Source organism: Oryctolagus cuniculus, chromosome 1 (genome assembly GCF_964237555.1).
Source record: "Oryctolagus cuniculus chromosome 1, mOryCun1.1, whole genome shotgun sequence".
NCBI lineage: Eukaryota > Metazoa > Chordata > Mammalia > Lagomorpha > Leporidae > Oryctolagus > Oryctolagus cuniculus.
In genome coordinates, this window is record NC_091432.1 from 218159412 (window position 1) to 218174142 (window position 14731).

The 14731-nt window shown below is 47.4% G+C and overlaps 1 long non-coding RNA gene across 2 annotated transcripts in view; it reads left to right on the forward strand.

The window, feature by feature from the left end:
- The window catches only part of LOC127493231 (uncharacterized), a 125102-nt gene that overhangs the window by 21854 nt on the left and 88517 nt on the right, over positions 1-14731 (forward strand). The window contains exon 4 of one of the 2 annotated variants that reach the window (XR_011381732.1): positions 1-14731. This exon is cut by the window's right edge and continues 32909 nt beyond it. The exons of the other annotated variant lie outside the window; for it this stretch is intronic. This is a non-coding gene — a long non-coding RNA (uncharacterized lncRNA). 2 annotated transcript variants of the gene reach the window in all.

Consider the following 14731-nt stretch of genomic DNA (forward strand, 5'->3'; position numbering starts at 1 on the left):
GGGCCAACAATATGGTATAGTGGGTAAAACCTCTGTCTGCAGAGCTAGCATCCCATATGGGCACTGGTTCAAATCCTGGCTGCTCCACTTTCATCCTTCTCCCTGCAAATGTGTCTGGAAAAGCAGTAGAAGATGGCCCAAGTCATTGGACCCCTGCAACCACATGGGAGACCTGGAAGAAGCTTCTGGCTCCTGGCTTCAGCCTTGCTCAGTCCTGGCCATTGTAGCCATTTGGGGAGTTAACCAGCAGGTAGAAGATCTCTCTCTCTCTCTACCTCTCCTTCTCTCTGTAACTCTGTCTTTCAAATAAATAAATTTTTACAAAAAAAAAATTATCCCTTACCAGTATGTGGCTAACTACAGCGTGAATCTCCTTGGCGTTGGTCACTGAAGGGTTGAAAATGGGTATATAAACCTGTGTCTGTACTTCCGCCTATAGACTGTGTTTCTGGTCCAAACTGTTGCCCAGGGTGTCCCCCGACTGGGAATACTGCATGAGGCATCTGCTCCTTCAGTGTGTGGCCAGCACTTTGGACCTTGAGTTTTCCTCTCTGCATCGCCTGGAAGGGAACCTATTTTCCCAAGCTTCTGCTAGCCTACTATTCAGGTTTTTGTTTAGATTTGTCTCGAGATCATTGGAGGAATATAAGGACCCACTGTAGGGGAGAGATGAAAGTTCAGTCATGTTGTATATGTCTGAGGGTACTGATCCACAGTCCTTCCAGGTACTGACTGGGATGGCCACTCGAAGAACTGGAGCCTGTGCTTTCTCCTGTTCATTAGTGGGAGTTGATTCTCAAGGCCAGTAGAACTGCACAACATGAAGCCAAAACCTTGGCCTGAAGAGCCAACCAGGGCAGGATGTTAGGAGTCCTTGCTTCTTCAAGCAGGTGATAGGAATTTATGAGCCCTCCAGGGTTTCCTGGGATGATCTCCAGGAATTTCCTCACTTTCCCATTTACAGAATGTATTTCCATCCATTCTCAGTCCTTCAACAACTCCTTGAGCTTGTCAGGAGGGGCTTGATTGTCCTCCACTTCATGCATAACGGAAATGAACTTCAGAGACAGGAAGTGACTTGCTCAAGGAGACTGCTGCAGGGAAGGGACCCTGACCAAGACATGAGCATCCTCGGTACCCCTAGCTCTTGCTTTGCTTTGATGTTAGGCTGCCAGCTTCCCCCAAGTGTGATTGTTGGAGAAGTTTGCCACTTTTGTCACAGATGGTCTTTGTTAGGGGGAAGGGCAGGACTCTGTTCCACTCCTTCCCTTCTGCTTGGGGTAGTCTCCTGAGCTGACATTAGCTGACACTAACTGTCCCTTTAGATGCCAGCAGAATGGGACTGATTGGCTTGACTGTTACCCCAGGGGCAGCTGGAATGTGGTGGGGGCTCTCCTGGTCACCCTTTTTGGAAGTGTGCTAGGATACACTCAGCTGCTGGTACCAGAAAACTTGATTATGGGGTCTTAAAAAGTAGGGTTCTATTTCTCTTACGAAACCAGAGTCTGAAGGTGGATGGCTCAACCCCAGATTCAGACTGGGCTTCTCTAGCCTTCGCTGTCCAATGAAGGTAGCAAAGGAGGGAAGAAATAGAGACTCATGGCCTTTCTTCAAGCCTCATAAGATGGTATTTGAGACATTGTCTTGATGCAAAAGACAGATTACCAGGAGAAAAACAGGTTAAGTTTAGCAACATGTGCTGTGCCCATCACCTGGGAGGAAGGTAACTCTTTTTATGAAAGCAGTGCTCTCAAAAGCAATAGCCCAAGCCGGTGCCACGGCTCACTAGGCTAATCCTCCGCCTTGCGGCGCCAGCACACCGGGTTCTAGTCCCAGTCGGGGCACCGGATTCTGTCCCAGTTGCCCCTCTTCCAGGCCAGCTCTCTGCTGTGGCCAGGGAGTACAGTGGAGGATGGCCCAAGTCCTTGGGCCCTGCACCCCATGGGAGACCAGGATAAGCACCTGGCTCCTGCCATCGGATCAGCGCGGTGCGCCGGCTGTGGTGCGCTGGCCGTGGCGGCCATTGGAGGGTGAACCAACGGCAAAGGAAGACCTTTCTCTCTGTCTCTCTCTCTCACTGTCCACTCTGCCTGTCAAAAAAAAAAAAAAAAAAAAAAAAAAAAAAAAAAAAAAAAAGGCAATGGCCCAGGGTTTGGCCTATGTAACATTTTAACAGAGAGTCCCTTTTTGCCATAAGACAAGACAGACAGCCATTGTAGCTTCCAAATGGTGGTTTGAAGTGTGGGAAAGCAATTTTTTTTTCAACTTTTATTTAATAAATATAAATTTTCAAAGTACAACTTTTGGATTATAGTGGCTTTTCCCCCCATAACCTCCCTCCCACCTGCAACCATCCCATCTCCCACTCCCTCTCCCATCCCATTCTTCATTAAGATTAATTTTCAATTATCTTTATACACTGAAGATAAACTTAGTATATATACTAAGTATACACTGAAGATAAACTTAGCATATATACTAAGTAAAGATTTCAACAGACTGCACCCACACAGACACACAAAGTATAGAGTACTGTTTGAGTAGTAGTTTTACCGTTAATTTACATAGTACAACACATTAAGGACAGAGATCCTACATGGGGAGTAAGTGCACAGTGACTCCCATTATTGATTTAAGAATTGACACTCTTACTTATGACGTCAGTAATCACCGAGGCTCTTGTCATGATCTGCCAAGGCTATGGAAGCCTCTTGAGTTTGCCAACTCTGACCTTACTTAGACAAGGCCATAATCAAAGTGTAAGTTCTCTCATCCCTTCAGAGAAAGGTACCTCCTTCTTTGATGGCCCATTTTTTCCACTGGGATCTCACAGAGATCTTTCATTTAGGTTTGTTGTTGTTGTTGTTGTTTTTTTTTTTTTTTTTTTTTTTTTTTTTTTTGCCACAATGTCTTGGCTTTCCATGCCTGCGAAACTCTTACGGGCTTTTTAGCCAGATCTGAATGCCTTAAGGGCTGATTCTGAGGCTACTAGTGCTGTTTAGGGCATTTGCCATTCTATGAGTCTGCTGTGTATCCTGCTGTGGGAAGGCAAATTTAAGGGAAAGTCTGCCCGCACATTCCTCTCTGGTGCCACGATCACCTTTGTGCTGACAAATAGTTGTCTCTAATAACTGAGGGTTGACACCTGAACTTCAGGAGAGAAAGGGGGAGGTCAGAAAGATGCTGGGTTTGTGCAAATCTTTCTCTTGCTATTTAAGTAAAAGAAAGGCTGAGAGCTGCTTCTGTGTTCTCGGTGTCCTTAACGCCACAACCCTAATATTAGGGAGAGAAACATTTTGATTTCTTTCAGGAGCCACTAGCACGGGCTCCTGCTGCAGTTTAAATTCAGATGAATGAAAATTGAAAGAAAAACGGGAAAGAATCCAGCTCCACACCAGCAATATTCCACGTGGCCAGTGGCTACTGTATTGGGTCCATGTAGGCACAGGGATTTCCGTCACACAGAAAGCTACAGTGCACAGCAGCCATTGCAGGCTCTCAGCTTCCCCCTGAAAGAAAGGCGAGAGAAGATGGTGGCACTGGCTGAGCGTGTCCATTCTGATGGGGAAAGAAATGCCTCTCCAGAGTTCTTGCAGGACTCTTGCTAGTATCTTACCAACCCACATGGTGTCATGTGGCCCTTGCTAGCTGCAAGGGAAACTGGGAAAATGGAACTCTGGAGTGGGGCTGGGCACTCTGTGGCTCCCACGGAATGGGGCTTTGGGTAACAGGAAGAAGGAGGAAAGGGAGGCAGCTCTGGTGGGGAGAGGCTTCTGTTGTCCTGAGTTCCTCCCTCTACTAACTTTGCTCACCCAGTCCAGGGGTTGCCCCTGGGTTTACCCCTTTTTCCCTACCAACTCTTCTTCTACTTTCTCAAAAAGCAGCAACAGCAAAAGAAAAAAAAAGTAAAAAATATCATCACAAGACACTCATGATTTTGACATCTGTGTGCACCATGCTGTTACGTCGCTCTGCCACCCTATTTCTTTCCTCCTCTCTTTCTGCTTAGCCATTACGAAGCTCCTCACCCCCTCAGGCCTCCCAAGACCCCTCCTGTTATTAAAAAGAATAATTGAGGCCAACAGTGCAGGTCACAGGCCTGAGGCTCCCCTTTGTGTGCCCAAAGACTCTGCAAAGTGATGGGCTGGGTCTTCATCAACACCTCCCTACCCCCACCCCTTTCACTGGTGCCAGAGAACCAGAGCAAAGCTGTGAGTGTCAGCTCTTCTGTTCTCTCTTCCGCAGCTCTAGCAAACAAGATGCACCATACAGATTTATCTTCCCTCTGCTAGAAATTGTACCCCCCTGCCTTCGGAAGGCAGAAATGACCACAGCTAGTTTTGATTTCAAATAATTGAATATTCAAGTAATGTGTTTTTCTTCTATAGTGCATATATAGCATCTGTACCATTGAATGCTAAAAAGGCCATTCCCCAAGCCTTTTGGTTAAGAAGCAGGTGTTAATGGATTTCCAAAGACGTGCAATAACACAGTCATTACTTCCGGAGACAGAGTGGCAGGGGTCAGATCTGAGCATGCCTGACAGTCTTCATCACTGAGTGACCTTGGGCGAGTGGACTCATGCTCTTGGACTTCAGTTTTGCCATGTATGTGATGGGAAGGGAGGGGGAGGGTTCTGCAAACCGTGACTTCTTTTGGATGGCCCCTGAGCTAGGAGTGTTCTTTGTATTGTTAAAGGGCTTAACAAAAATAGAACCAAGAAGAGCATCTGACTGAAACTGGATGTGACCCCTTAATGTTAGCATTAACATCCACGGTTGTTGTTTCACTCTTTACAGAACAAGTTTGTAAAGTTTGTAATGTATCCCCCGTTTAGAGGGTCTTGGGGGTGGTTTCCATCTTAGGGTCTAGAATCCCAGCAGCCTAGGTCACTCACGGTGTTGTTTAGGTCCAAGACTTGACCGTGGGTGCCCGGGTCTCTAGGGTCTCTCCATTCCCATAGCTGAAGGGAAATGGGAGAGGGCAATGACTAATTAGGGGCTGGCCTGGAAGAAGCGAGATGATGACTTTACAGTAAACAGGCTGACGTGCTCCGTGCAGAATTTCTCTAGCAGGTGAGCGGTACGCCCACGTCAGATCCTGGAAACCGTGGGGCAGAAGAGTCTGGCTTCCCAGCTACAGTTGAGCCTGCCCCTCCGGAGCTCACGGTTGGGCTTCCGGGCATTGATGGAGGGCTGATGGCAGCCTGTCTGTGGGTAGGCGTCAGCAGCTCCGACCGCTGTCTCTGGGCAGCGTGGGCACCGGGTCCTGGTTACAAGCGGAGGTGGGGAAACTGTCATGTTTGCTTCTCCATGAGCTACTGAGTTCTTAAATGCCATTCTAGGTAGGCGGCCTTATATGGGATCTGGCCTCCTGACCTTATACTCTCTTAGTTTAGTGCCTGCTCCTTGGAGTCTGTGAACCATTCTTTGATTGCAGGGCTTGGAAGGCACCTGAATCTTCACTTTTGTTCATTCCCAGTGTGACCTTGGATAGGTCATCTCACTGTTCCAGGACTCAATTTTCTCAACAGTGAAATGGTGCTATGGAGTCCTAACCCACTGACCTTCTTGTTGGGTTATTGGGAATGCCAAAGGGATACTGAATGAGAAGTCAGTTACAAACAGGAAAGCATTATAAGGTCTCCAAGTTTAACATGGAGCTATTATTTTTAATTATCATATTTAGAACACTTGTTGTGTGCCAGGTACTTGGGTTATACAGTTTGTATGTTGAATCTTCAAAACAACCTCAACATGTATTATGAGAGAACTTCCAAAAAGTTCATGGACAAATGGAATTGAAAGATAGTTTTGGTGCAAAATAATTTTGAAATCCTTGCATAGTTTTTTTTCTAAGATTTATTTATTTACTTATTTATTTGAAAGGCAGAGTTACAGAGAGGCAGAGAGAGAAGTTCTCCATACACTGGTTTAATCCCCAGATGGCCGCAATGGCTGGAGCTGTGCCAATCAGGAGTTAGGAGCCTCCTCCAGGTCTCCTATGTGTGTGCAGGGGCCCAAGGACTTGGGCCATCTTCCACTGCTTTCCCAGGCCATAGCAGAGAGCTGGATCGGAAGTAGAGCAGCTGGGACTCGAATTGGCACCCATATGGGATGCCAGCACTGCAGGTGGCAGCTTTGCCTGTTACCCCACAGTACTGGCCCCTTTGCATAACTTTTTAATAGTATATACTTAGTGAACTTTTTGAAGATCCTTTGTATTATCCCTATTTATGGATGAGGGAATTTCAGGTCAGATGCCTTATGTATGTTTAAATTTCTATTTCTTAAAAAATTTATTCAAAAGGCAGAGAGATGGAGAGAGAGAGAGATACCCTTTCATCAGTTGCTTTGTTCCTCAAATGCCAGCAACATTCAGTGCTGGGCCAGACTGAAGCCAGCCTCTCCCATGTGGGTAGCAGGGATCCAAGCACTTGAGCTATCACTTGCTACCGTCCAGGGTACACACTAGCAAGAAGCTGGATTGGAAGCAGAAGATCTGGCTTGAACCAAGAACTTGATATAGGATGTGGGCATCTTGGGCTGCAACTTAACTGCCATGCCAAATGCCCACCCCCCTCAGATGCAACACTGGGCCTCAAAGCAGGACTGTGTGGTACAAAAGTCTGTTACTCCTGACCACTTTTCCTGGCCTGGAAGGGCAGCACACTCCTGGCGCTGATTCTTCCGGGTGGCTCAGAAGATGGATCCCTGTGCTTTGACTCTTGGTTCCCACTTTCCCTTCAAGGGTATAGCTGGTGTTATTTAGTTTTTCCACAGACTTCTTGAAGAGCCCTGAATGCCGCCTGAGACATCACATGGCAGAATGCTTCTACTGCATCTCTTGACTGGAGAATTGTAATGGTTAGTAACTCCAGAAGACAGGAAAGAAAAGAGGCACATGTGCCCAGGGAGGAAACAAAAACAACCCCAGTCTGAAATAAAATAATCACAACCGCCACAAAGCAGAGTTGAAGTCAGGATTTCAATGTCCTACTTGGGTGGATTTCACGCGATTAAAGGTTTCAAAAATCCTTTGATTTTTATCTTGCCTCTCCCACTGCTAGTTTTTATCTAATTTTCTGCCTGCATTCTGGATAATTGTGGGACGAAAGAGTCGCAGTTGTCTGGTTAGATGTGAACAGGGATTGCCCTTCTATGGAACTGGGCTACTGAGTTGCATAACCACTTTCATTTCTCTTATCTGGGCTGGATTTTATCGAGGGCTTCTGAGGTCTGGAAAGCTTTGTATTTGCTGTCCAGAGGAGAAAGCAGGCTCAGGGAGGTGAAGTGACTGGCGCAGCACCACAGAACCACTGTGCAGCAGGGGCTGATCCCCAAGAACCCCCTCGGCTGGGGGAGGGCAGCCTCCCCCGCCTTCACAGAAAGCGATGTTTGCAGTGGGACTGGCGTAAGCACGGGCGTCTGCGCTTTAGTCACTTCTCTTTTCAACATCACAACAACCTGCAGAGTAGGTGTTTACAATCACTGCAGTGGTGCAGGTGAGGAAACCAAGACAGAGAGAGGTCTGCATTTAGCTCAAGTTTGCTCAGCCAGTTAGAACCAGAAGCAGGATTTGAGTCTTGCTCTGCCTGACCTCCAAGCCCACACTCTCGTCTACTGTTTTTAGGCTGTATTTGGCATTGCCAGGGAGGATTTGGATGAGGGAGAGGGAAGAGAAATAGGGTATGTTGATTCCAAAGTCCATTGGGATTCTATCTGGCTTATCAGGCAGCCAGGGAGTGAGTGACCTTTGTACAGGTTTGGTGAGAGTGGAGGGTGTGTCCAGGACTTACACTATCAGGAAGTTGAAAGGATGCTTGGGAAAAAGCAGGTGGGTATGGTCAGTTTGAGCAGGTGATGTGTTTGTGTGCATTCACGGGCATGTCTCCCCCGTTTTTAGCTCAATATTTAGGGTTGGAAACATTTAAATCACCCCCTAGGTCCTCTTAGTGCAAGAAGCATATTATCTCCATTTTAAACCAGAAGAAACTGAGGTCTAGGGACAAACAGTGACTTGTCCCAGATCACACAGCTAAAAGGGATAGAGCTAGGACTTGTACTCAGGTCTCTGGTGTTGAGCCACTCTATATGCTGCCTTTGTCTGCCCTGCCAGTCAGTCCAGGGGACTTTTTTTTTTTTCTTAATGTAGCACCAGCTACCATATTTCTGAGCTGATTTGTCCCCAGCCCCAGGTTCTGGGGCTGGGCCCAGGCATAAAGAAACTTTAGTAGACCAAGGTGCTGCTCCTGAGTACAAGCTGTTTGGACCAGCAAGCTCCTGTTTCTGGTCCTTGTTTCCTTACAAGTGTCGTGGGCGACCTGGGCAGGCTTTCTCCAGGAAGATGGGCTGTGGTGATTACTAACACACGCACAAGCCTGCATGCCCACCCTCGCTCTGCATTCGAGCTGAAAAGCTCAGCTACTTCATCAAGGTCGTTGCCTTCAAGGTGGGTTCCTGGATCCTGGTCTAAGCTCTGCCCATAACCTTGGTATGACCTTGCTTCAGCAGATTCCCTTTTCTGAACGTCAGCTTTCCATCTGTGAATGGAGGGCACCCCAGGAGAGCTTCGAAGGGAGCAAGCTGAGGCTCTGTGATCTCTGTAAAATCCCAAAGTCTTTGTCTTCTAAGCTTTGATCTATGAAAGTACTTTATTCCATGCTATAAACACCTAAACCTGAACAATGACAGCAAGTCTCTCCCACCTTTTCAGGGAGCAGCATTTTCTTTTATCATGTGACTTATGCCCAAGCATAATTGATGATTCTCCTCTATTTCATGCCCAAGAACTGGGAATGATAAATTTAGCTCTGGAGTGATGATTTCTAATCCAATACAATATCTCCTTACCACGGTTGCAAGCTAAGCCTCTAACAGCACATCGCAGTGAAGACACACACATTTTCCACCCAGGGGACCGTATCTATTTCCGTGACCAGCTCGTCCCTCTCCCTTTCACAGAGCGCTCAATTCTTGGACAATTTCAGGAGCTCGTTTTAGGGAAAAGCTCATTTCCCCCTGACAACAGAGCTTTCTTCTTGAATCAGCTTTGGACACTGCAGCTCAGGGGAAAAAGCTGCTCCCTGTGCTTTGCCAAATGCTTTTTCTTTCCCCTTTTGATTGGTTTACAAGCCTCTGTCTTCCCATCACAACCTTGCCCTCACCTCTGTGCTAAGTGGAGGCAGGGATCTCACATAGGCAATGGGGCCTCATACCTAGAACCGTTTCTTACCAGATTGCAAGGAGAGCTGCAGGGTTAGGGGTCTTTGGTTCCGTTCTTGGCCCCTCTGTCCCTCCTGGCTGCATGGATCTCCGGGCCAGGCTGAGGGTGTGGCTTTCACCTCTGAAGCATCATATGTCTGGCCCACTTGAGCTCTGGAGGTGCACAGAGAAGCCTGGAGGTCTACTCTGTGTTCTCAGGGGGTGTCCCCTAGAGACAAGCAACTCAAAGAAGTGCAGAGCTGACCAAGAACAGAGGTTGCCTGTCCCCGCCCACAGAGCCTGGGGCCACCTCTTCCTGGTTCCTTCTAACAGCCTGGGGCTTTGCACATCAAAAATAAATGGAGCTGTTTGGTCCTTAGGAAGTCACAAGATGGTCTGATAAAATCTCATTTTCACTGGGTCTCTGCTTTGTTCTTGGGTAACAAATCACCACTAAACCGGCAGCTTAATGGCACAGTAGACAATTGTGGCTCTATGTGGCTTTGGTGGACCAGGAATTTGGGAGCAGTTTAGCTGAGTGGTCTGACCTCAGGAAGAGGTATCCTTAGCAGGAGAGATGAGAGCTGGGACACAGCTAACCTGTTTTGGGTATAAGCATGGTCACCATAGGTGGTGTTCCCCCAACCTATGCTAAGGAGCAGAAACACTTCTATACCATGGTCGCTCCTGCAACCTTGCTGCCTTGCCCACTGCATCCTCTTCTACCCGACCCCTCACCCAACAAGGGCTGGTTTCGTTAGTGAGGCCAATTTATTGTTCTTGAGCACTTTTATACTTTCATTGCACCATGCTATCTGTGTCCCTAAGCAATGGAAGCATTGCTTTATAAACTACAATAAATCATGTCATACTGTGCACATGAGGGGACACGAAGAAGTCATGGAAAATTCACATTATCTTAAAAAATTTTTAGAAGATTTATTTATTTATTTGAAAAGGAGAGAGAGAGAGAAGCACATATCAAACTATCTTCCATCCTCCGGTTCATTCCCCAATGGCCACAACAGCCAGGGCTGGGTCAGGCTGAAGCCAGGAGTCAAGAACTCCATCTGGGTCTCCCATGGTGCGTGTAGGGGCCCAGGTGCTTGGGCTGCCTGCTGATGCTTTCCCAGGCACATTAGCAGGGAGCTGGATCAGAAGTGGAACAGCTGGGCCTAACCAGTGCTCGGAGATGGGGTGCTGGTGTTGTAAGTGGCGGCTTAACCTAACCTATGTGCTTTAACGCTGCCCCCCTTTAAAAACTTACCTGCATATTTTTTGGGGTGCAGTGTGAATCGTTTACACATGTGAAGATAATATCAGGTTAGTTATCCATCTCTTTAAACATTAAAAATATTTTGATAACAGTTATACATGTTTATGGGGTATCATGTGACATTTCAGTAAGAAGATAAAATATGTTCAATGCATTCTTTTAAATTCCATTTTCAATGAATTTTGTTTTTTAAAGGACTTACCTATTTGAAAGGCAGAGATAGGAGGGAGAGATCTTCCATTCGCTGGTTCACGCCCCAAATGGCTGGGCCAGGCGGAAGCCAAGAGCTTCTTCTGGGTCTCCCATGTGGGTGGCAGGGGCTCAAGCATTTGGGCCATCTTCCACTGCTTTCCCAGTTACACTGACAGGGAGCTGATCGGAAGTGGAGCAGCCAGGACTCCAACCAGCACCCATATGGCTTAACCTACTATGCCACAGCACCAGCCCCATTCAGGAACTTCTTGAAGCCCCCTCGTATAACAAAGCTTTTGCAATTTGGATTTTTCACCTAACATGATACTTTACATGTGAATACCCTTGTTCATCCATTTTTTTTCCATGTGATTTGTTCACTGGGTAGAAATCTCATAAATTTTATTCATTCTTTTATTGATGAATACTTGGGTGGTTTATAATTTCTTTCAAATTAATTGCAGCAGCTCTCCCTGTCTGCATTAGCAGGATCCTGATCTCCCATTGAGTCTTCCCCCACCTCCTAAGATGTCCAGGAATCTTGGTGACCATCTCAGGCCCAAGAGGCCATCTCCGCGGTGTCAGTTCTATTTCTAAGGTAGTTGTGCGGTATCACTGCCGAAAGCTGTTGCACACGGTCCTTTGTGTCCTCATTTCCTCACGTGGTGATACCCCTAGAAGAGGGGCTGAGCTTGAGTGTGAACCAAAGAAAGGTCACCCAGAGTCTGAGCAGGGGGCGCTGCTGATCCCACAGAGGGACATGGTCATCAAAGGTGAGCCAGCAGGGCATGGGGTGGGGGCTCCCTGACCAGTGACCCAGCAGCCTGGTCCAGATGAGCACTGTCAGTAAGCTTTCCAGCCCTGGGAGAAAGGAATGCTGTCACTGAGGCCTCTGGAAGCAGTTGCTGGGGCTCTGTATTCACTCTGGGAGTGGCTTTGTTTGTCAACAGCAACCCCTCAGCCTCTGTGCCTTCTTATCCTTAGCCATAAAGAGTGTTACTCCGTGCGGGATGGGGACACTCATGGTGGCTGGTGGTGTAAGCTGGAAGCAACCCCACTGGTGGGGCCCCAGCCTCCTCACGCCCCCTGCTTCCCCTAGGCAATAATTCCTGCCTGGGCTTCCCTCCTGGGCGGCTGCTCAGCCCAGACGCTGGCTTCCATGGAAGGAGTGGCCAAGTGCTGCCCTTGGAAGGAGAAGACCAGGGCTTTGGCTCACTTGTCCGTTCCAGCTGTGTGCTTTTCTTCCTGCCTGTCACTTCCCTGAGTCTTAGGTCCCCCATCTGGAGTCAAGGAACCTCACCTGTGCCACCACAGAACTTTTGTGGAGGTGAAATGAGACCGTGAACTTGAAACGGTCAGAGGAGGCAGGACGGTCAGGTGAACTGAGGGTCTCGCTAGCCTTGGGGGCAGCACGTGCTGTTGTTGGATGGCTCTCAGTTTGCCCAGACCTGGCTCAGCCCTGCTGCCTCCTGCCCTCTTGTGCTCTGTTCTCAAGCCCTGTGCAACAGACTCTGCACAGCTCTTTGTGACTCTGAAGACTCCTGGCACCTTCAAAACAGCCCCCATGAGTATTTTCTTCTCCAGGAAAAACTCCCCTATCCCCTTCAAAGATGGCTTTACAGTCTATCGTTTCCATAAAGCAAAAGAAGGTTGTGGAATATACACTCCGTGCAGAAGTATAAGATGCCATATTATTCTAAGTTGCTGTCATTGTTAATTAGATCAGTCAAGTCCCTAAGCCCTGGGAGCCCCTTTCACCTTTCAGCCCCCACCTGACTTGAGTTTTCAACCTGACATGCTGTTGCCTTTTTTTTTTTTTTTTTAATAAACCAAGGGGCTTTATTCTTGTTTGTTTGCCTTTCAAATAAATAAATTGTTTTAAACTTTTATTTGGTAAATATAAATTTCCAAAGTACAGTTTATGAATTACAATGGCTCCCCCCCCCATAACTTCCTCCCACCTGCAACCCTCCCATCTCCCGCTCCCTCTCCCATTCCATTCACATCAAGATTCATTCTCAACCATCTTTATATACAGAAGATCAATCCAGCACATGTTAAGTAACGATTTCATCAGTTTGCACCCCCATAGAAACACAAAGTGCAAAATACTGTTTCAGCACTAGTCATAGCATTAACTCACACTGAACAACACATTAAGGACAGAGATCCCACATGAGGAGAAGTACACAGTGACTCCTGTTGTTGACTTAACAATTTGACACTCTTGTTTATGGCATCAGTAATCTCCCTAGGCTCTAGTCATGAGTTGCCAAGGCTATGGAAGCCTTTTGCGTTCGCCAACTTCAATCTTATTTAGACAAGGTCATAGTCAAAGTGGAGGTTCTCTCCTCCCTTCAGAGAAAGGTACCTCCTTCTTTGAGGGCCCGTTCTTTCTACTGGGATGCCAGAGTGTCTTGGATTTTCATGACAAAAATACTCTCATGGGCTCTTCAGCCAGATCCGAATGCCTTAAGGGCTGATTCTGAGGCCAGAGTGCTGTTTAGGACATCTGCCATTCTATGAGTCTGCTGTGTATCCTGCTTCCCATGTTGGATTGTTCTCTCCCTTTTTTATTCTATCAGTTAGTATTCGCAGACACTAGTCTTGTTTATGAGATCCCTTTGACTCTTAGACCTATCAGTATGATCAATTGTGAACTGAAATTGATCACTTGGACTAGTGAGATGGCATTGGTACATGCAATCTTGATGGCATTGTATTGGAATCCCCTGGCACATTTCTAACTCTACCATTTGGGGCAAGTCCGATTGAGCATGTCCCAAATTGTACATCTCCTCCCTCTCTTATTCCCACTCTTATATTTAACAGGGATCACTTCAAATAAATAAATTTAAAAACAGAGTTACAGAGAGGCAAAAGGAGAAAGAGAGAGTGCAAGCGAGAGAGAGAGAGGGCAGTAGGTGGGTGGGGGGGTCTCCCATTTGCTGGTTCACTTTCCAAATGGCTGCAATGCCAGGAACTGGGCCAATGCAAAGCCAGGAGTTGCTTCTGGGTCTCTCATGTGGGTACAGGGGCCCAAGCACTCGGGCCATCTTCTACTGCTTTCCCAGGCACACCATCAGGGAGCTGGATCTGAAGTGGAGCAGCTGAAACTCCAACCAGCACCCATATGGGATGCTAGCACTGCAAGTAGTGGCTTTACCCACTAAGCCACAGTGTTGCCCCAGGTTGTGCTTCTTAAGACAAGCTCTTCTCTTGGCTGCTTTGACATTCTCGGGTTTCCTTCAATTTCTCAGCCTCCTTTGCAGTCTCTTCTGCAGGACAGTCCTTAAGTTTTGTGTCCTAGGACCTCTATTGCATGATTCTGGGAAGCTAAGCTCCTCTACTCCAGTGGCTTCAATTGCCATTCATTTGTATGCTAATGGCCCCAAAGCCATCCATTCTCTCCGGGTGTCCAGCTGGGTCTAGCACTCCACTTGGAACTGAGCATCTTCATCTGGACGTCTTGAGGACCTGCCACTCTGCGAGTTCAAAGCAGCATCATCTTCCCTCACCTTCCCAAACCTCCCCTCGCTCCTGGGTCCTGCACTGCAGTGAAAGTCGCCACTGTCCACACAGTCGCGCAAACCGAAAACCCAGGAATCATTCTTTTTTTGCCTTGTCTCTGACATGGAAAGGAGCACCAAGTCTTGCACACCATTTTTCCCTCCATTCCCATTTCCACCACCTTGGTCTAGGATGTCAGTAGCTCCTTTATCGCAATGACTCCTCAACTAGTCTCTTCCTCTCCAATAGTGACCACCTCTGATTTAATTTCTGCACCCAAGGAGATATTTTTGTTGATTTGAGGGGCAGATAGAGAGCACGTGCGAGAGAGCACACGTGCTAGCTCTCACCTGCTGGTTGACTTGCCAAATGCTGCAATGGCCAGGCTGAGCCAAGAGCTTGGACTTCAATCCAGATCTCTCACATGGGGTGGTAGAAACTCAACTACTTAAGCTGTTACTGCTGCCTCTCAGGGTCTGCATTAGCAGGAAGTTGGACTCAGGAGCCAGAGATCTTTCTAAAATACAGTCAGATCATGGTGATTGCTGCC